General features: G+C 44.8%; 1 protein-coding gene across 6 annotated transcripts in view; it reads left to right on the top strand.

The window, feature by feature from the left end:
• Nucleotides 1–20,456, top strand: part of Paqr8 (progestin and adipoQ receptor family member 8) — a 48,789-nt gene that overhangs the window by 9,023 nt on the left and 19,310 nt on the right. For 2 of the 6 annotated variants that reach the window (XM_052745368.1, XM_052745363.1), the window contains exons 2-3: nt 9,355–9,424; nt 13,277–13,327. The exons of 2 other annotated variants lie outside the window; for them this stretch is intronic. The gene's annotated coding sequence lies outside the window, so the exon portion shown is untranslated. The remainder of the gene's footprint in view (nt 1–9,354; nt 9,425–13,276; nt 13,328–20,456) is intronic. 2 more of the 6 variants (XM_052745367.1, XM_052745364.1) reach the window with 1 other exon arrangement.

Raw genomic sequence — 20,456 nt, 5'->3', positions numbered from 1 at the left:
AGGGGGTGCATGCATGCCATGACACATGTATGGCAGTCAGCTAACGATTTGTGGGAGCTGGTTCTCCTTCCACCGTGTCTGTCTAGGGGTTTGAACTCTGGTCGTCCCGTGTGGTGGAGAGGGTTTTCTGGAAAGCGCTTTTACTCTCTGAGCCCTCACACTGACTTCTAATTTTTTTTCCAACTTAAGTTTGGTGATCATAATAAATTTGTCAAAATGATAATGAGAAAATGGCAAAATAATAATAATAATAAAATAAAAATAAAAATAAAAATAATAATAATAATAATAATAATAATAATAATAATAATAATAATAATAATAATGGCAGGACTGCCTGCCACATATTTGTACCTTTTTTCCCCCTGAGGCAGTGTTTCTCTGTGTAGCCCTGGCTGTCCTGGAACTCACCCTGTAGACCAGGCCGGCCTGGTGTGTAAGTGTGTAAGTGCAGGTGTGTGAGTGCCATGTATGCATGGGGAAGTCAGTTCTCACCCTCACCTCGTTGGGGCGTCGCTCTCGTTACTGAGCTGTGTCCTGTACTCTAGGCTAGCTGGCCCGTGAGTTTCCAAGCACTTCTATGTCTGCTCACCATCTCACTCTAGGACGGCTCAGGTTACAGATGCAGGCCACCACATCTGGCTTGTTCTATGGAATCCAGGGATTAAACCCTGGTCATCGGATTCGCATGTTTACAGGCTGAGCAGTTTGCTGGTCCTGCCTTGAGATTGTTGATGGACTTACCAGTGGTCTAGGAACCATATTCATCTACTCATTCATCCATCATATTTGGGCCTGCCAAGCACCAGGGTCTATAATAAACATCGTGGATGGAATGATGAAGAGAAATGGCATTTGTGCATCTCTGGAGGCTACAGTTTAGATATAACTTAGAGACCACACTGTCCTCAGAGTCAGGTGGAGAAAACTCTTCTTGGTGCCCCCTGTCCTGTCTCTCCCCCACTCCCCTCTTCCTCCCTGCCCCAAATTGTTTCTTCTGTGGCTTTCATATTTCATGGCTTGTGCGCAGAACTGAGACTACCAGGAAACAGGAGGGCACTAGCTATTTACCTTCTCAGAAGTTTAGAATGGATGAATTAAACTTCATGTTATCACCGGGCAGTGGTGGTGCATGCTTTTAATCCCAGCACTTGGGAGGCAGAGGCAGGTGGATCTCTGTGAGTTCGAGGCCAGCCAGGGCTACAGAGTGAGTTCCAGGATAGTCAAGGCTACACAAAGAATTCCTGTCACAAAAAACCCAAACAAAACAAAAACCTTCATGTTGTCTCATGTTACATTCAAAATGACTCTTCCCTAAAGGTGAAGAAACTGCTCTCGGTGACAAGTTAAGCGAGTTGGACCATCAGGTTGATAAGCCTTTTGGAGCGAAGGAGGAAGATATTTCTTTCCGCATGTCTAGGGGAGCTTCATAAGCTTCCTGGACATCTACATGCTTAACAGGCTCCATTAGGTACTCCTCTCAGTGGTGTGATAAATACCTGTCAGAGCAGCCTACGGAAGGAAGAGGGACAGGGAGGTGGCTCGGGTCTCAAGTGCTTGCTGCATAATCATGGGGACCTGAGGAGCTCAGATCCCCAGAATCCATGAAAAAGTCAGACACAGCTGTGTGTCTCTGTAACTCCAATGCTGGGGTAGGGGTAGAGACTCACAGATTGCTGGGGGCTTGCTAACCAGCCAGTCTAGCTAAAGCTGAGCTCCAGGTTTCTGTGAAAGGGCCTGTCTCAAAGAGTGATAGAGGAAGGTACTCCATGTTGACTCCTGGGTTTCTGCAAGCTCACGCACAGGCGTAGGCACCCCCCACACACACGTGCACACACAAACAAGCACCTTCCCTTCAGCTCCCACACAATTAGGAAAATTAAAAAGGAAGAAAGAGTTTATTTAGGTTCGCAGTTTGAGGATATGGTCCATCACGACCATGAGGCTGCTGGTCACATCACATCTGCAGTCAGGAAGCAGAGAGAGATAAAGAGACTGGAAACACTCTCATAGGCATTCACAGAGGTATGTATCTCTCTCATAGGTAATCCTGAAGTCTGGTCAAGTTGACAATAAAAATTTGACTATCACAGACTAACCCCGTTTTTCTATGTGAATAAGATTCAATACCATATCAGAGCAATAATCATTTGAATGAATAAATTAATAATTGGTGATAAATTTTAATATACAACAGGTGTAACAATAACCCAGATTTTAAGAAGAGCTAACCTAAGTGACCAAGGTATACCTCCCTCTCTAGGCTGACCCCATTCCTGACTTGAATCAACCACTGCCTCCCAGGCCCTTATGAAGGTTAAGGAGACCAGTGCGAGGGTTACTGATTTAAGGAGCTTCTCTGTGCATCTTGAGACACAGCTGGCAGCAGAGGTGGTGACATTTGTCCTTCTCGGCTAATGTTGTCAAAGATTCAAAGGAGAAGGAGCAAGAAGATGGATTCTGTATCCACAAATAAGAGAGCATTTGCAGCTTTTCATCAATGTCTTGAAAGTGTGTGTGGCTGCATCTGTGGCATCTGCTCTTTTCAGACCAAGACACTATCCACTAGGGCTGTCGTCTGGAAACTGGAGGAAGGCTGTGCTTACTCAAACCAATGGCAGATGGAAGGGAAATAGACATACTCAGTCCACAGACAATGGCTTTGTGCGAAATGAGACCTTTTACTGGGGAAAGCTTTCTGCTCGTTTTCCTCTTGGACTTGTTCAAGAAGAAAATGAGGGAACTATAAACAGAGGATGACATGAAATCAGCAACAGAAGGCAAGAATACCCAAATGACAAAATTTATGTTCTGCAAAATGAGTTCAGCGCAAAAATCCCACCTCAGCTTTCCTAGTCCTGCACTTAAGCAAGAATCTGGCATTAACAGTATTTATCCTCTTGAGTTGCCCGTGAAGGGGAATTCGTTTTCTGCATGGGCTAATACTGAAATAACTCCAGTGCATGAAATGCCATGCAGGCAGGTGACATTTCAGGGAGGTTTGATTCATCAGGTCTCTGCACAAGAGGCTCAGGTTGACTCAGGAAATGCTGCTGCTATTTCTCAGGTTGCAACGCCCCCCCCCCCCCCAATTCACAGGACTCCTGACCTCCTCCTCTCCTTCCTCCCCATTTCTTTATAACTCTCCTCCTTCCCCCCAGCTTTCATCCTCCCGAGTAGCTAGAATCACAGCCTATGCCAAGGTTCAGCCTTACTGATGACTATCTGTTTCATCTGGGATGTGAATAGTTTTAGATCTTTGAAGTCGGAGAGTCACTTTGACACAGAGGTAACAGAAGAAAAAGAAAATCTATGTTGTTGGGGTATAAATGGCATCAGGCAGCAAAGATGGGCTTCAGGCAAGAAATTTTAGTTCATCTGCAGGGATTTTGACCACTTAATAATCCCCAACAGTCAACTAGGCACAGTAAGGGATAAAATAATTTAAGAAACATAATACATCTCTCTCTCTCTCCCTCTTTCTTCGTCTCTCTCCTTTTTTCCTCCCCCCTCTCCCTCTCTCTTTCTCTCTCTCTTACACACACACACACACACACACACACACACACACACACACACACACACACACACCCCGTGCCTTTTGGCCAGCCCTTTTTAATAGTAACAACAGTGATTCCTAGGCTTGAATTGGGCCATGTTTTTTTTCTCTGTACTTTTTTTACTTATGATTTTTCTTTTGGTATAAGAAATACACTGTCACAATACATTTACAGAAGTAGGGATCATATAAAAGAGGACAAATAGGCACCGATGACAATAATATAGTCATCCACATATCAACTCTCTGTAGAAGATTACAGCCGTATAAAAATCTTGCTACATGAAATAGAAAATACTGAAGTGTCTGTAATTGTGTGATGTGTCTTATGCCTGGAGACCCGCTGCCTTTAATGATTAACTGAATTCCACAGGAGATAACAATACAACCATTCCTATATGAACGCACAACGTAGAAACATGTACCAAGTAACTGCTATGTTCCGGCTCTGTGTGATATACTTTCTTTGTATTTTCTCTAATCTCTGTGGCAACGTGAGGAGAGAGCTGCCATCTCAGTTTACAAATGAGCAAAGTTGGTCTGGATCAGGGCTGGTACCGTGAATTCCTTCATAATGATGGGACATGGAGTTTGAAAACACTGATTTAATTTTAAGTTAAGGGCCCCTGAGTATCTAACCTAGAATTACTTCAGGGTCAGGCTTCCTGTCCAGCTCAGCATCTTATTGAAGAAATTCTAAAAGTTCAGAGTTTCTGGTGGTGACTGAATAATCGGTGTAAGTGGTTTCCTGAGTCCGTCAACAGCACAGGGTAGGATTCAGAGGGTGTCTTCAGTGAACTTTTTTATTCTATTGTTTCATATGCCTGTAATTCCCCAAATCTGTGTATGGAAGAGCTGCACGAGTCCATGAAGTTTAGAAGAGCTTCGCTTTGGGTTGGGGTGACGATAACTGTTTGAAGATACTGCAAATCTGTAGCTCTTTGTGATTGTGTGTGTCAATAAAGGACAGGGTGTAATTAATACTTAATGAATTCAGCTAATTTAGCAAACTTCCCAACGGAAAGCTTGGGCAGTCATGGGTGGCTTCGAGTGACAGTGAGGTTTGCAGTGTGCTCACTCATGTCCCTTTGTGCTGGTGTCCAGAGGCAGGCTCAACTCCTGGTGACTCTGTGTGAATAATGCCTTTGAGATTCTCCCTGATCTCTAACATTACATGTATTGAGTACATGTATGCTGTGTTTGAAGAGTTTTAATGTATTCTATTCTCTTTCTTAAATTTGTGCTATATATATTTTGGGACAGAAGGGTAGCAACCCTCTCCCCAGGTCCTCACCCAATTTGGATAACTATAGTCAAGTTTCTTTTTTTTCACTTCTTGGTTGCTGTTGTTTTTTGTTTGTTTGGGGTTTTTTATTTTTTGTTTTTTTGTTTTTGTTTTTTTTTCAAGACAGGGTTTTTCTGTGTAGCTTTGGAGCCTGTCCTGGGACTCACTCTGTAGACCAGGCTGGCCTCGAACTCACAGAGATCCACCTGCCTCTGCTTCCCAAGTGCTAGGATTGAAGGTGTGCGCCACCACTGCCTGGCTGTTGTTTGTTTTTTTAAGACAGGATCTCTCTACATATCTCTGACTGTCCTGGAACTCACTATTGTATATCAAGCTGGCCTTGAACTCACAGAAATCCACCTGCCTCTGCCTCCTGAGTGCTGGGATGAAAGGCATATGACACCACACCTGGCCTGCCAAGATTTTTTGTTGGCTTGTTTTTTATGTACCTTACCTCCAGATTATTTTGAAGTACACCCCAAATATCACTTGTCGGCCTTCTCAAGTGTGACTTAAAAGATAAAGACTTACTGTTATAATTCTCTCAGCTTCACAACAGCTCTCTTCATGGAATGCCATGATAATCTGTGTCTCACAGTGAGACTGCAGCCTTATAGACTTGCTCAGGTCACCCAGTTCGTAAGTAAATGGTGGAGTAACCACGCACATGCTACCTAACTCCACAGCCTGTCCGGCTTACCAAAGACTATATATACAGTCGCCTCCAGACCCCACTGCTGTAGCTAATCCTCACGCTAAAGGACCGGATCCTCAGAAGAGCAGACTCTCGGGGCTGTGACTGAATTCCATGAAGACAATTTCCATGTTGGTTTTCACGAATTCAGTCACCCAGCCATTGCTGAAAACCGGCACACAGGGACAGAACGGCTTTGAGAGGCTCCGGTATCTCTCGTCAAGCAAGGACCAGCCTGCAATATTAATGGATTCTATTCAGTAAGGGGCATTGATGAAGCAGTCCAACTCTTATTGTGATAGTTTGAAGTGTTGGAGAAATCCACACTGAGAAGGGACGTCACAGGAAATGTGACTGCCGTTGGCCGCCACTACCAAGGGAACGAGAAGGTTTCTTTTCAGACGAGTTTCCCTTTGCTTCTCTCTCTTGGCAGAGGGAGTCAGTCTTCCCACTGCGTCTTTTCAGTTTGTGTGGGGCACAGCTAATTGTGTTTGTCTCCAGTGTCACACACACTGCCTCCACTCCCTGGCCCTTTCTGAGGTCTCCTGCCTGCTGCGTACTGCGTCTACTGCCAGAAATCTCTCCCCACCTGGGAGCCAGTTGGCTGAGAAAACAAAGAAGATCCAGGGAGGCGAATTCTACCCCTCCAGAGACCTGACCTAGCAGGCCCCTCCTAAGCATTCAAACCGGATGCCAAAAAGACCCAGAGAGTGGCTAAACCAACAAATCACCATGATTCTTCCCTTACATTGCATCCGCTTGGCCCATCACATGGTTAAGACCAGAGCAGAAAGCAAGCAAGTCTATCCATTGGTCAAGACACCTCGCTGCCTCAACTCCAAGAAGCTAGAGTCTCCATTCTCCCCATGAAAACATTGACTTTCTGCTTCCTTTTGTCATTGAGATCGCTGACATTTGCCAAGTCTTGAATCTGGATTTCTTCTCCGGCCCTCTTATCTGCCCAGTCCCGTCATGGAGGCTGTATAATTGCTGGAGGGCTGCCTGTGCCTTCTTATTCCTCTCACAGTGGAGCATCATAGGGTGTACTTTGTCAGGGTGCTCTTGAGGCTGAGAACAAGTTCCACCCATGTTCCTCATGAAATATGCCAGCTAATTCCTCAGTCAAGGTCTTTTCTAGGAAACATGTATGTTCTTTTTATTTCTTTCTTCTCTGTGTGTGTGGTGTATGTGGGTGTGCACATGTATGTGAGGGTGAGTGTGCCCTGTGTGTGTAGTGTATGTGGGTGTACACATGTATGTGAGGGTGAGTGTTCCCTGTGTGCATGTGCAGAGAGGACAGACTTTGAAATCAGATGTCTTCCTCTATCATTTACCACTTTAGATTTTTTTAGACAGAGTCTCTCATCAAACCCAGAACCTCACTGATTGGCTAGACTAGATGGCCAGTTACCCACCCCCATACTCTCCCCCTCAGAAGATCCTCTCACCTTCTCCGCAAGAACTGTATCCACTATGATGTCTTCCCCAGCTCTGAAATGTATTTCCTTCAAACATTTGGGTTTTGTTTGTTTGTTTGTTTGTTTGTTTGTTTGTTTTGTTTTGTTTTTTCGAGACAGGGTTTCTCTGTATAGCTTTGCACCTTTCCTGGATCTCACTCTGTAGCCCAGACTGGCCTTGAACTCACAGAGATCCACCTGCCTTTGCCTCCTGAGTGCTGGGATTAAAGGTATGTGTCACCACCGCCCGGCCTCAAACATTTGTTGTGGCAAATACTTTTAAGTAATTTTTCATTATTGATGCAATGTCTACATTTAAAAAAAAAAGTCTCATGGGCAAAACAGCGGAGAAAAAGTCACTTGGCTCTTGCCAGTAGAATAGGCTCAGGCATGACATCATGGCTCTGCATTGGGCTCAGACGTGACATCATGGCTCCATGCCATGGCCCCCCTGAGGCTGGCCTTCCGTAAGAGCCTATGGCAGACATTGCAGTCACAATACCTTCCTTCCCGGGTGCAGTCCAGGCTGGGGACATCCCTCAGTATGTCACTCCAGGAAACCCTTACCAAGCAATAGCGGATGACAGGAACAGGGAAACCCGAGTGCCACTTGCTACCCCAGCTCTGGCCTGTGGTTTTGTTGGTTCCTTCCCTAACATTTGGGAAGTGGTTCTGAGAGTGAGCGCAAAGGATGGGAGAAGTCATCCCACTCAAGGATGCCAAGACACCTCTGCAAGGCAGATGACAAGAGGGACTTCCATTTTTGTCTGTTTGATTGATGGTTTGTTTGTTTGTTGACACAGGGCTTCTCTATGTAGTCCTGGCTGACCTGGACCTCACTGTGTAGACAGGCTGTCCTCAAACTCACAGGGAGGGCTGGGATTAAAGGTGTGCACCCTCAGATCCAGTTAAGAGAGGGTTTTCTCCCCACTTGGTTTTTCAAGGCAGAATTTCTCTGTGTAGCCCTGGCTGTCCTGGAACTCACTCTTATAGACCAGACTAGCTTCAAGACCTCAGAGATCCGCCTGCCTCTGACTTCCAAGTGCTGGGATCAAAGGCCTGTGCCACCACTTCTGCCTGAAGAGAAGGTTTTAAATGCTAACTTTTCCTGGACGGTTTGGGGGTTGAGTTCTCCCTTTCTGCACACTGTAGGTCCTTCAGGGGGGCTGTAGATGGGTTGAACAATCAGTAAGACCAAGTGTAGTCTCTCTTCTTGTGCTTTGATGTTTGGTTGGTTGTTTTTGACAGAGGTTCTCATTACTTAACCTAGATTGACCTTTAACCCGTGGCCATCCTGCTTCAGCTTCCTGAGGGCTGCAATTGCAGTCATGTGCCTCCTCACCCACCTTAATAAAGCCCCTCTTTTAGGAGGAGAACGAGAATACTTACTACAGAGTTCAGGGGAGGTAACAGGAACCCCAACCCACAGCCTGTCCTGATGGAGTCCCTAATCTTTCGGAGTCATTATACCTGGCTGGATTTAGATTCACTGGGGTCTCATGAGACGAGGAAACCAAAAAAATCTAGTGCCCAGTTACTGCTAACTTCTTCAGAGCTGGTACAGTTCTCTTCCCTTTTGAAGAAACTGTAAAGTGTTAAGAAAATGGGATTTAGCTGGGCCGTGGTGGCACACACCTTTGATCCGGGCACTCCGGAGGAGGCAGAGGCAGACAGATCTCTGAGTTCCAGGACAGTCAAGGCTACACAGAGAAACCCTGTCTCTAAAACACCGAAGTCGGGAGGCGAGGAGTAAAGAAAAGAAAAGAATCTGAGACTTCCTCGGCAGAAGCTGATTGCTGTGCGCCTGGTTCATGCCACCCGTTGGGCAATAGAAATGGTTTAGGTGTGTTGGCTCACTGGAAAGCATTTCCGGCCGGCTGATAAGCTATGTAGGCGGGAGCTTGCAGGCCCTGCCTCAAGAGGCCTGGCTGTTCCTAAGAAGACTGGACAGAGGGTGCCAGGCTGTCTTCTGGACGCTGGAGATTTGCTTTTGCTGCTGTGGTTTGCTTTTGTTGGCTTTTTCTTTTTTCAAGGCAGAGTCAAACCCAGCTGCTTTGAGGATCCTCTTCTGTGGCTGCAAGGACCCACAGAGGTCCCTTGTCATTTGAAAAGTGTCATCTGTGTACTGGGGATGGAGCAGGGAGAAGGCAAAAACCCATCTAGGTCAGACAACACTCCTTTGACCAAATATTTTAAGGGATGTTTTCTAAACCAGGTAGGATTTAGAGGACACTCCCTGCTCCACTAAGGGTAATTAATTTCTGTGTAGTAATGCTTAGCTAAAAGTCTTCAGCTGAAATCACTTCAAGCTCGCTGTTTTTTTCTTTATTTTCGGTGTCTCTTTGGATGTCATCTAAAGGAAGAAGGAAAAAGGCCACACACCACTTGGGAGTGTTGAAAGTAACTGGACTCTGCATGAGGCTGAAATGGTGAGCTGGGGAATAATACAACTCTTCAGAATATAGGGCAAGCCTTTGTGAAAGGCAGCGCTGGGTGATGGAAATGAAGCCGCAAGTGTTGTTGACCTTGAATCTCCTGGTAACACTGAGTGCTGGTCTGTTCCTAGCCCCGGTTCGCACTTGCCAAACAGCTTGGGTCCGTGCTGTTTCCTTTGTTTGCTAAAGGGAACTTGGGGCCTTTATAGTGTGCCCTTTTAGATTTAAACTGAATCTTTGTTTAGCTGTGTTTTGCTTTGCTTTGCTTGAGACAGGATCACACTACAGGAGCTCAGGCTGGCCTTAAACTTGCTGTCCTCCTGCCTCAGCCTGAAGGGGGCTAGGATTACAGTCACTAGCCAGGACAGCTGGCTAAAAGGTATCGTGTCTGAATGTTCCTCTGATGGCAAACGGATGTAATGTGGGTGATTATATACAGAATAAGCTTGAAACTGAGAAGTGACACTTGCTGACCCTGCGGTGGTCTTGATATCTGCCGATATCAGAAACCCCCAACTTGTGAGCCTTTTTTATCCTTCTCAGTTTCCAGCTGGGACTGCTGGGGCCAGCAGGGCTGTGGAGCATGTCTAAGTACATGCTTCATTTAATGTGACAGGAGCCGGCCTTGGGCTGTCTGCCTCCCGGCCTCCTTTGCTTCCAAGATCAGTACATCCTCCAAAGAAGAAAATTTGGTGTTTGTAATAGATGTGCCTCGATATCAATGAACGTGTCTACTACAATATATTTGGTTTAGTAATTCAAATTTTAGTGACATATTCTACTTGAACAACAACAACAACAACGAAACATCAAAATGCAGGATAATCAAGTGCTGTTAGGACTTCTGTTTCAGCCCAACATCCCAGCAAAGACTGTAGATTCCGTCTGCCCCTGGCTATGGCCACCTGCCTTAGCCAAGGTCTGCATAGAGATGGAGGACGTAGACAGGTCTGAACTGTTAGAATCCTGTTCTCGTATCAATTGAAGGGAGTAGTCTTAGAGATTTGTATTGATTTCCAGTAAAGAAGGTTGAAACAGAAAGCATGTCTATCCGAAGCAGCACCGAAGCCTAGGGGGCAAGCTCGGAAGCCAGATGATTCCTGGCTCTGCTCCCTCCTCTCTGAGGGACTTTGGACAAGGGACTTAACTTGTTCTCTTATCTGGATCATAGCTAAAAATTAGTAGACTCTAGTCCATGTAGTTAAAAGGAAGAAAGCGGTCATGCACGCAGTGGACCTAAAACAGTGCCTAGCGTAGACTGAGTATTTAAGGTACGTGAGTCGTAAGGATAATTTCTTTGCAGGTGGCTAGAGAAAGGTGCTGAGTGAGGAAGAGGGGGAAAGGCATCGCCTGTTTCTGGCGGGAGTACAGGAAAGCTAGATGTGAGAGCGTGTGCCTGTGGGAGGTGGAGGTAGATGGATCAGAAATTCAAGACCTTCACAGCTGCGCGGGAATTTTGAGGCGCCCTCAGTTACTTGAGACTCCATCTCTAAATAAATAAGTAAATTAATTAATAAGGAACATGGGGCAGAAGTAGGTTGGGGAAGCTTGATTGTCTTTGGGGAATGTTCAGTTTGAAATATCTGTGGTTATCAGCAGAGATACCAAGTGGGCAGCAGCCATGGCCCTTTCTGGATGATAGCTAAGTGTTCTAAGTATCACGGACTCTCTTTGGTTTTCCTGCAAGCTTCTTGTGAGCTCCCCACAACCCCAAATTCCATGAGCTTAGGATTCATGAATAATAACGACTAGGATAATGGAATATATTCATCAAGTATGTATTAAAGAGAGAATTTCTTTCCAAAGTCCTAAATGTCATAGATAAAGGTAATAGATAAACATAAACCTAAGCATGCCATGAGCAAAGCAATGATGAGATTGGGCATACAAACCAGAAAAAGAACAGCCCACTTTCCCATGTCTTTCTCTTACCCATTCGGTTCGTTCTTGGTTTGGTTTGATTTTTGGGCTGGGACTGCCTGGAGGCCTTGTGTATGCTAGTCGAGGGCAGTACTGCTGAGTATCCCCTCCAGCCAATTTCTTGCTTTTTATTTTGAGGCACAGTTTGCTAAATTGTCCAGTTAGACTTGAGCTCACAATGGAGCTTGCAATCCTCCTGCCTCAGACTCCTGAACAAGCAGGATGACAGGCTTGCTCTCGGAGGCCCAGCTTTTCTGTACTCATTCGTACAGTGGGCTAGTCACTGAGCATTTACTGTATACTCAGTACTGTTCTGGGCAAGGATGGGACAGTGGACACAACAGACATGGATCTCTATGGTGATGGAAGCTGTAGTCTGGGACAGCAGAGAGACTAGGAAAAACAGACATTAAACACAATACACAAAAAATAATATACCTCATATCCACTTAGATGGCTGCTATTTAAGAAAAACAGAAAACAGGGCTGGAGAGATTGCTCAGTGGTCAAGCACATGAGTTGCTCTTTCAAAGGACCCAGGTTCAGTTCCTAGAACCCATGTGGCCACTCACAATCATTTGTAACTCTGGTGTCCAGGGAGTCTCATACTCTGTTCTGGCCTTCACAGGCATTGCATACAGGGGTGGGGATGAACTGATACACATAAAATAACTTTTTTTTTTTAAAAGTAAAACAGAAAATAAAGATATTGAAGCTGTGCAGAAATTGGGATATTCTGATGGGACAAAAAAAAAATTTGCAGCTGCATTGAGGATGGCATTTATTTTGGTGGCTTCTCAAAATATTAAAAATGAAATTACTATGATCCAGAAATCCTACTTCAGGGCATGTATGTTTTAGAGGATAGAGAGGGTGCTGGAGGGATGTCTCAGAGGTTAAGAGCACTGGCTGCTCTTCCAGAGGTCCTGAGTTCAATTCCGTGCATCCACATGGAGGCTCACAACCATCTGTCATGCAGACATACATGTAGCCAGATCACTGTCTACATAATAAATAAATAAAAATCTAAAATAATAAAGGACAGAGAGCAGGGTACTGAGAAGGTATGTGTACACCACATCCGTGTGTACATGGCTCACAGTAACCAAAAGGTGGGACTGTCTACTGGCAGATGAGCAGACAGACAAAGGGTGATGTATGCACACACTGAAATGTTGACCCTCCAAGAAGAAAACTGTCGAAACATACTACAAACATGTGCAAAACTAGGGAACACTGTGCCAAGTGAAATGCCAGTTACGAAAAGATTATGATTCCATGAGAATGATGTTCCAGGAATAATCCTTAAGGCCCAAAATGATTGCCAGGGGCCAGAGAGAAGGGAGAACAGAGAATTGTTCAGTGGATATTGGGGTTTCGTCTTGCAGGCGAGAAAGAGTTGTGCAGATTGGTTTATGCAACATGAATGTGCTTAACTGCACCCCGAGAAGGGTGAAGATGAGATGCTGAAAACATTGGTGAACACCCGTGATCCTACGGCTTAGTAGCTTGTGCAGGAGGATGACAAGTTTGAGATCAGTCTGGACGAAATAATGAGACTGTATGGAAGGAAAGAGAGAGAAAGAGAGAGAGGGGTGGGGGTTAAGGCGATAAATTTTGTGTAATTGAACAGAGAGAGAGAGAGAGAGAGAGAGAGAGAGAGAGAGAGAGAGAGAGAGAGAGAGAGAGAAAAGAGGTTAAGGTGATACATTTTGTGTAGTTGAAAGAAAGTAATACATGAAGCTACAAGAGATAAATCCGAGCTGAAACAAAGGAGTGGAGAGGGGTGCCAGGTGGAGCATCAGACAGCTTGAAATCCAGAGGGTGGCTGCTGCATAGCTCCTTGAGAACAGGAGTTTTGAGCACAGCCAGGAAGGAATTGTTTATCTCCTGGCAGCCGTAGTAATCTATGTCTAAATCTTCCAGGACCCATGGGTGCGGCGGCAAAGCCCAGACAGAGATCCAACAGTGTCACAGGTAGGCAGCTGATGTTGAAGCTGGGGGTGGATTTATTTCAACCTGATTAGAAAGACAATCCAGACGCTCAGGTGGCACCTGCCCTGGCTTTAATGAGATGTCACCTGAGACCGAAGGTCAGGTTACGGTCATGATAGGTGCTTGTTCTTATATGTGACCCTTTCTTAAGTCAAACTGTAGCCTAGGAGCAAAAACCAGAGGTGTGATTTTCTTTTCTCTTGTTTTCTTAAATCTTAGCTTTGCAGGTTGTTATTTAGCCTGAGGAGTCTTAGCTTCCTGGGAGCTGAGAAAACATTCATTTCCAGTATGAATTTTAAGCCCCTCATAAGCCTGGGATTTGCAAAGCTCCAGCTGACCTTCTTGTCAACTCCTAAGTAAGGAAGGAGCTCAGATATGCTTTTTTCAGTTATTCTTTACCAAATAGATCATATGGCATGGAATGGTGAGCCGCCTAGAAAAGTCTGTGACCTGGACATGTCTTACTATGAACTGAGGAGGCCAGAATAAACAGGTATCAACTTATCATCGTTTAAGCCAATACTTCACACTTCATGATAAAATGTGGAAGAAATTGGTACTGTTTGGAGTCTGAACGGATTCCCACGTATCATTTTGTTATGTCACTTTTCTAGATGTAATAGGAAAAGTGGATGCTGAGCATGAATCTCTGCTCTGCAATCAGGAGGATGCCCCAGCACGCGTGCGCGCGCGCACACACACACACACACACACACACACACACACACACACACACACTCTACTGAACATGAGAGGGTGATTAGCACATATGGGTGGCCAATGACTCTGCCCCTCCCACAGTCCTGTCCTAGTCAAGGGTTCTGAGACTACACTGCAGGGATGGGGTGGGGGTAGGAACAGCTTCTTCTGCTGTGTCCTTTCTACATGTCAGCAATCATTATGGATTGCCTGAAAAACAAACACACAAACAACAAACAAACAAACATACCACCAACCTTGAAAATGGCCTTCTGCTCCAGTGTTTGGTAACCAATCTGCCTAATGTGTGATTTCCTTTAATTTATGAACAAAATTCTTCCCTCTCTTCCTCTCTCTCTCTCTCCTTCCTTCCTTTCTTCCTTCCTTCCTCCCTTCCTTCTGTCCATACTTTCCTTCTTTCTTTTCTTCCTCTCTTCCTTCCTTCTTGTCCTTATTTCTCCCTCTCTCCCTTCCTTACTTTTTCCCTCACTTCCTCCCTCTACCTTCCTTCATTCTTGTCCTTCCTTCCTTTCTTCCTTCTTGTCCTTCCTTCTTTCCTCCCTTCCTTCCTGTCCTTCTAGCCCCCCCCCTTCTTATGCAGAGGATCAAACCTGAGGCCTTGTGCACACTAAGTACATGCTTTACACTGACCAACACCCCTATCCTCAGATAAAATTCTGATAACATTCTTGGTATGTGCTTTTCCATCAGCTTTCTTGTCTTAGTTAGGGTTTCTATTGCCGAGAAGAGACATCATGACCGCGGCAACTCTTAAAGAAAAACATTTAATTAGGGTGGCTTACAGTTTGAGAGGTTTAGTCCATTTTCATCATGACGAGACATGGTGGAACTCAGGCAGACATGGTACTAGAGAAGGAGCTGAGAGTTCTAGATCTTGATACACAAGCAACAGAAAGTGAACTGTCTACCACACTGAGTGTAGTTTGAGCAAAGGAGATCTCAAACCCTACCCCCACAGTGACACACTTCCTCTAACAAGGCCACACCTACTCCAGCAAAGCCATATCTCCTAATAGTGCCACTCCCTTTGGGGAGTGTTTTCTTTCAAACCACTGGTGCTTTCACAGTAAAGAAAAGAAAAGGGGTGTTTTTTCTTCATCTTTGTGCATACCCAGCTGTGTACAGTCATCTACTCCTGGTTATTGAGCCCAGAGACTCTTAGTGACTCTGATTTCTATCAACATACAGTGTTGGTGATAGAGCCAAGCTTCTTACCTCCAGGTTCAAATGACAACACATGGAAACGCAGCAGCTCCTGACTTTAATGATTCTGTATCATTAAGTGGGGAAGCAGTACTTGTAGCAAAAACAGAAAGGCCCTAGTGAATTCTACAGACATTCATTGATGTCTACTCAGTGTTCTCACTAGAGAGGAAAAGGAATTGAATCCCATGCAACACAATATTTATCTCTAAGGAAGTATGGCTTGATAGGGATGTAAGAGAAACACCCAGGTAGGTACAGGACAAGATTGTGTTTGAAGGCTTTATCTGACTAACAGAAATGCAGATGGTTTGCTTGTTTGCTGAGGATGGATGGAGGAAGGTGTTGCTGTGACTTAATGCTTTGGAGAACATGGTGAGCTACCATCTGAGAGCACCTGCAGAGATGATGAAATTCATAGACAGAAAGAAAGTCATTCCAGGTAAAGAGATCAGCTTGGGTAAAGACACCACAAAGGAAGCCCCCTTTGAGCAGCTACTCAAAAAGACATGAGCACTCAGGTTTGTTTGTCAAAATGAATACCTAGAAACAATCTCTCTATTTATTCACAAGAGGGTAGTCAAAGGAATCGTGGTATATTTAGCCAATGAGAAATGGTCATATGGGGAAATAAATCAAATAGAGATTACAAAATGATTAATGTGGGAAAAATAAAATAGCATATTAAATGACAGAAAGTAGGTTATAAAATGTTGAAAATAGCATAAAGGTTAAAAATGTACGAAAGGATGTATTATTTGTGGATGTGTAATTTCATGATGTTTTTATACTATTCCATGTTGATGCCTATTCATAATTTCATAATGTCTTCAAATGAAAAGAGTAGTGGGACGAACAACCTAATTCAGTACATAGTAACTGTCACTGGGGAGTGAAAAAGGTTTCACCTGTGTCTATCGAACAGACAGGGAGATCAACCAATAGAAAGTTGTACACACTTACCATGTGCATTTATTTAAAACCTGAAATAAGTACAACATACGAAGATTTGGCAAACTCCTGTTTATCGTCTACATTTCTGTACACGAACTGTTTAATGATTTTAAAGTGAAGAATATGGACATAAGTGGCCCATACCTGGAATCACAGTATGTGGGATCTAGAGGCAGGAGAATCAGAAGTTCAACAAAGAGAAAGTTACAGTGCATAAGGAACAGCAAATGATATCCCGTGTCCCATGGAGGCCAGCATGCTGCAGCAGGAGGACAGCCATGAGTTCAAAGTTCAAGGATGACTTGGGCTGCTTACTGAGTCCCAGGCTATCCTGGGATGTGATGGAGACCTTATGTCAAACACATAAACCACACATACACACACACACACACACACACACACACAAACGAGAAAGAGAGAGAGAGAGAGAGAGAGAGAGAGAGAGAGAGAGAGAGAGAAACAGACACGGACAGATGCAGATGATGGATGGATGGATGGATGGATAGATAGATAGATAGATAGATAGATAGATAGATAGATAGATAGATAGATAGATAGGGTGGGTGGGTGGATGGACAGACGGGCGTACAGATGGATGTACGTACAGACGGACATACAGACAGACGTACAGACAGACAGATGGATGAATGGATAGAGACAGAGAGAGAGAGAGATCCTTGGCTCTGGTGTTGTGTTCTGTTTGTTCTCCTTTGTTTGCATGACTTCAAGAGAGGATGATTCCCACGGATGAGGACCAGGGCCAGGTCATGGAATGCTCTGACTGCCAGGCTCAGGAATGTAAGCTTCAGTTGGCAAACGAGAGTTACCAGAGACTTTGGAGTAGATTGTTTTTTGAGCTGAATTTTGGCCAACCAAATAAGATAACTGAGGCCAAGAACAGTTAGGAAACTGTCACCATTGGTGTCGTTGGGGGCAAGATACAGGTCTGTAGAAGTAAAACAAAACAGCATGTTTTCTCTATAGCCATTCTACCCAGAACAGGCTTTATCTTGTCAGAAAGGACAGGTTTTTGTATATGCTGAAAATTTTTAAGTTTTAGTGGCTGGGAGCTTTTAAGGGAATTGGGAGGCAAAGAGAGGAGACTGGTTCTTTCTTTTTTACACAGCTCTGCCACCGAGCTCTATATAGACCCTGCTGTCTTAGTTTTTATTTTGAGACAGGATCTCACTGAGGTACACAGGCTGCCCTTGAGTCTGCACCTGGCATAGTCAGCCTTGAACTTCCTCTTTTCTGCCTCTCTGCCTCCTGAGTAACTGGGATTATAGGCCTCCACCAGCAAACCTGGTGAGAGATGTCAGTCTAGACTTCAAGGGTCTATAAGTAAGAAGTTAACCATGCCAATAAAAAAATTAGGTATGCCAGGGGAAGTTGGCTTGTGGTGGTGGTGGTGGTGGTGGTAGTGAGGACAGCTAGGTGTGATGGACAGAAGTGATGGTTAAGAAGGCTGAAGCCATAATGGTCTCACAACATGCTAGGACTTCCCACAGCACACCAGATGAGAAGAAAAAGGAAAAGTATGTGTAATTGGGGGCGAGCAAGGAGGCAGACTAAGCCAAGGGTAATGGAGGAGGGATGGAGGCAGGGGTGTGCTGGCTAGGGATGAAGTGAAATGGCTGGCCCCGGGTCACATTTGTGTTGGGATGCCACAGGCCCAAATCATGCAGTTGGACTAAGAGAGGAAAGAGGACTGGAGGTTATAAGGAACCCAAGGTGTATGGACGCAGACACAAGTAGTAGTTGGGACCCCTGTAATCAGAAGGGATTATAAGCCTAGTATCTCAGAGTTAAAGTAACTCTGAGTGAGAAATCATCAGACCTCAGCAGACAGTGCAGGGCAGCCAGTGGGCGATTAGTATACCGGAGAGGAGAGCTGTCCCCATGTGGCAGCTCTTAGTGATCTGAACTGAGCGTGCTGATTTTTCAATTGAAGCCCCTCTGTTGAATAACTAATGACTTTTAACAATTTCAATTAACTATTGGTTATGAATTACTACTAAGGGTTATGGAAAACACCACTATGGATTACTACTAATAGTTTTGGAAAATGCCACTATGGACTACTACTAATACTTATGGGAAATGCCACTATGGATTACTACTAATAGTTATGGACTACTACTAATGGTTACGGGAGATGGAATAGTGACTTCAGAGGTACCTTTAAGAGGGCTCTCATAGAATAACCTGGGAGGTGAAGGTCTAGGTAGTGCGTCTGGGTAACTCCCAGGATTCTTCACCCAGAATCAGCTCAGAGGCCACCCTCTTGCCCTCTAGATCTTCCTGTTCATTTGTGGGGGATGGCTTTTCTTTTATTGCCACACAGTCAGTTGTTGGACTCTTGGGATGGGAGAGTTGAAAGCATGGGGTTTGTCTGTGCGCTATTGCCAGTTTGCTTTAAAGTTTAAGTGCTCTATGTCTCAATTATTCTCACAGTCAAGTGCCACGAACTAGGAGGAAGGGGTATTGTGTGTGTGTGTGTGTGTGTGTGTGTGTGAGAGAGAGAGAGAGAGAGAGAGAGAGAGAGATAGGGTGCTTACCTATCAAGATTGAGCCTTAGGCTCAATCTCCAGTACCATAATAAATTCGGTTAATTAATTCATTAAAATTTTACAATGTTTGAACAACTCTCTCATGCATCTCAGTGATGTTCACAATTCCAAGTAAAGGAAAATACCCCGCAAGTTGCAGCGTAATGCTAAGATGGTGTTGTAGACTGAATGTGTCCCCCTACCCAAATCCATATGTTCAAATCCTCATCCCAATATGAGGGTGTTAGGAGATGAACGGCTTCAATGACCTTATAAAAGATACACTGGAAGCCCGGTGGCCCTTGTGCCTTCTGAGAGTACAGCTAGAAGAGGGTTGTCTGTGAGTCAGAAGCAAGTCCGCAGCAGGCAGTAGGCTTGTTAGGGCCTTGTTCTTGGCCCTAACAGGGAGAAATAAATGTTGGCTGTTTAAAAACCTCTTGGTTGGGGCCTGGAGAGATGGCTCAGAGGTTAAGAGCACTGACTGCTCTTCCAGGGGTCCTGAGTTCAATTCCCAGCAACCACATGGTGGCTCACAACCATCTGTAATGAGATCTGACGCCCTCTTATGGTACGGGAACCTGAAATGCCTAAGGTAGGGGCAGATGGAGTCAGTTCCGCCTGGGGCAGCTCTAGACGTCACAGGGAGGACACAGCTTTTGCCAGGCACCGTGGGGTCCAGTAACATTGGCAGTGTCTGGCTTGCTCAGGGAACCAGGACAGGCTGTTCTGGCTTTCTTTATGCACCAAGAATAAGAAATTAGGTCCCTGACTCTCCTCCAGTGTCACTGGCTTTTTTTTTCTTCTTCTGTCTAGCTCTCCACTCCCTGCATCTTTATTAGGCATTCTTGGGACATGAAATTACCAGTAATAAGAGATGAAAGACTAGAAGCGAGCTGGTGGTTTGAAATTCAGTCGGCAATTTAAATGTTGTTCTGGATATCTACCATGCAGATGAACGACACACAGATTCCAGTGCCCAATACAAACACTGTTTTCCTTTTGCCAAACGTGCCACAATTTCGTTACCTAAAATTCCACTGCTTTTGCGAGGATGTAAGCAGGACTGTGTCACAGAGCATACGTGACAGTGAAGTGACAGTTGGTTTGGGCCCTTTCACCACGTGGGTCCCAGGAACTGAACTTAGGTCATCAGACTTGGCAGCAAGTGCCTTTACCCACTCACTAAGCCATCTTGCTAGCCACCATTATTTTCAGTTATCCCCTCCCCCATCTTGCTGTGTAGCACAGGCTAGTCTTGAATTCACTAATTTAGGCCAGGCTGGTCTTGAACTCATAGCAGTCTTCCTGCCTTAACTTCCCAAGTGCTAAGATTATAGGCGTGTGCCACCTGTGCGTTGACTGTAACTTGAGAAGCAGGCGAAGGATGCCTTATTTCATTTTGTCTTTTAATAGTTGTTATCTATTGATGAATCCTGGGGTCCTTTTACCCTGCCAGTTTTCAAACAGGAGAATAAGTCTGTGTTACAGTCTCAAAAGATCTTAGGCTGTAGGGACAAAGCTCTCTATACTACAGTAGTGAAATAATCTGTGCATCAGGTCACAACATGTGGAACAGGGAAGCAAGCATTTCAGGAGGGAAAGTAGTCAAAACGACCGGAAGAGGCTTCCTGATAATTCAGAATTGAACTAAAACCTACTTATCTAAAGAGAAACTGATAATCAAG

This window comes from Peromyscus californicus, unplaced genomic scaffold (genome assembly GCF_007827085.1).
Source record: "Peromyscus californicus insignis strain IS unplaced genomic scaffold, ASM782708v3 Scaffold_19__1_contigs__length_69161282, whole genome shotgun sequence".
Taxonomy (NCBI): domain Eukaryota; kingdom Metazoa; phylum Chordata; class Mammalia; order Rodentia; family Cricetidae; genus Peromyscus; species Peromyscus californicus.
Note: the sequence above shows the minus strand (reverse complement) of the source record. Positions and strands in the feature narration are given on the sequence as shown.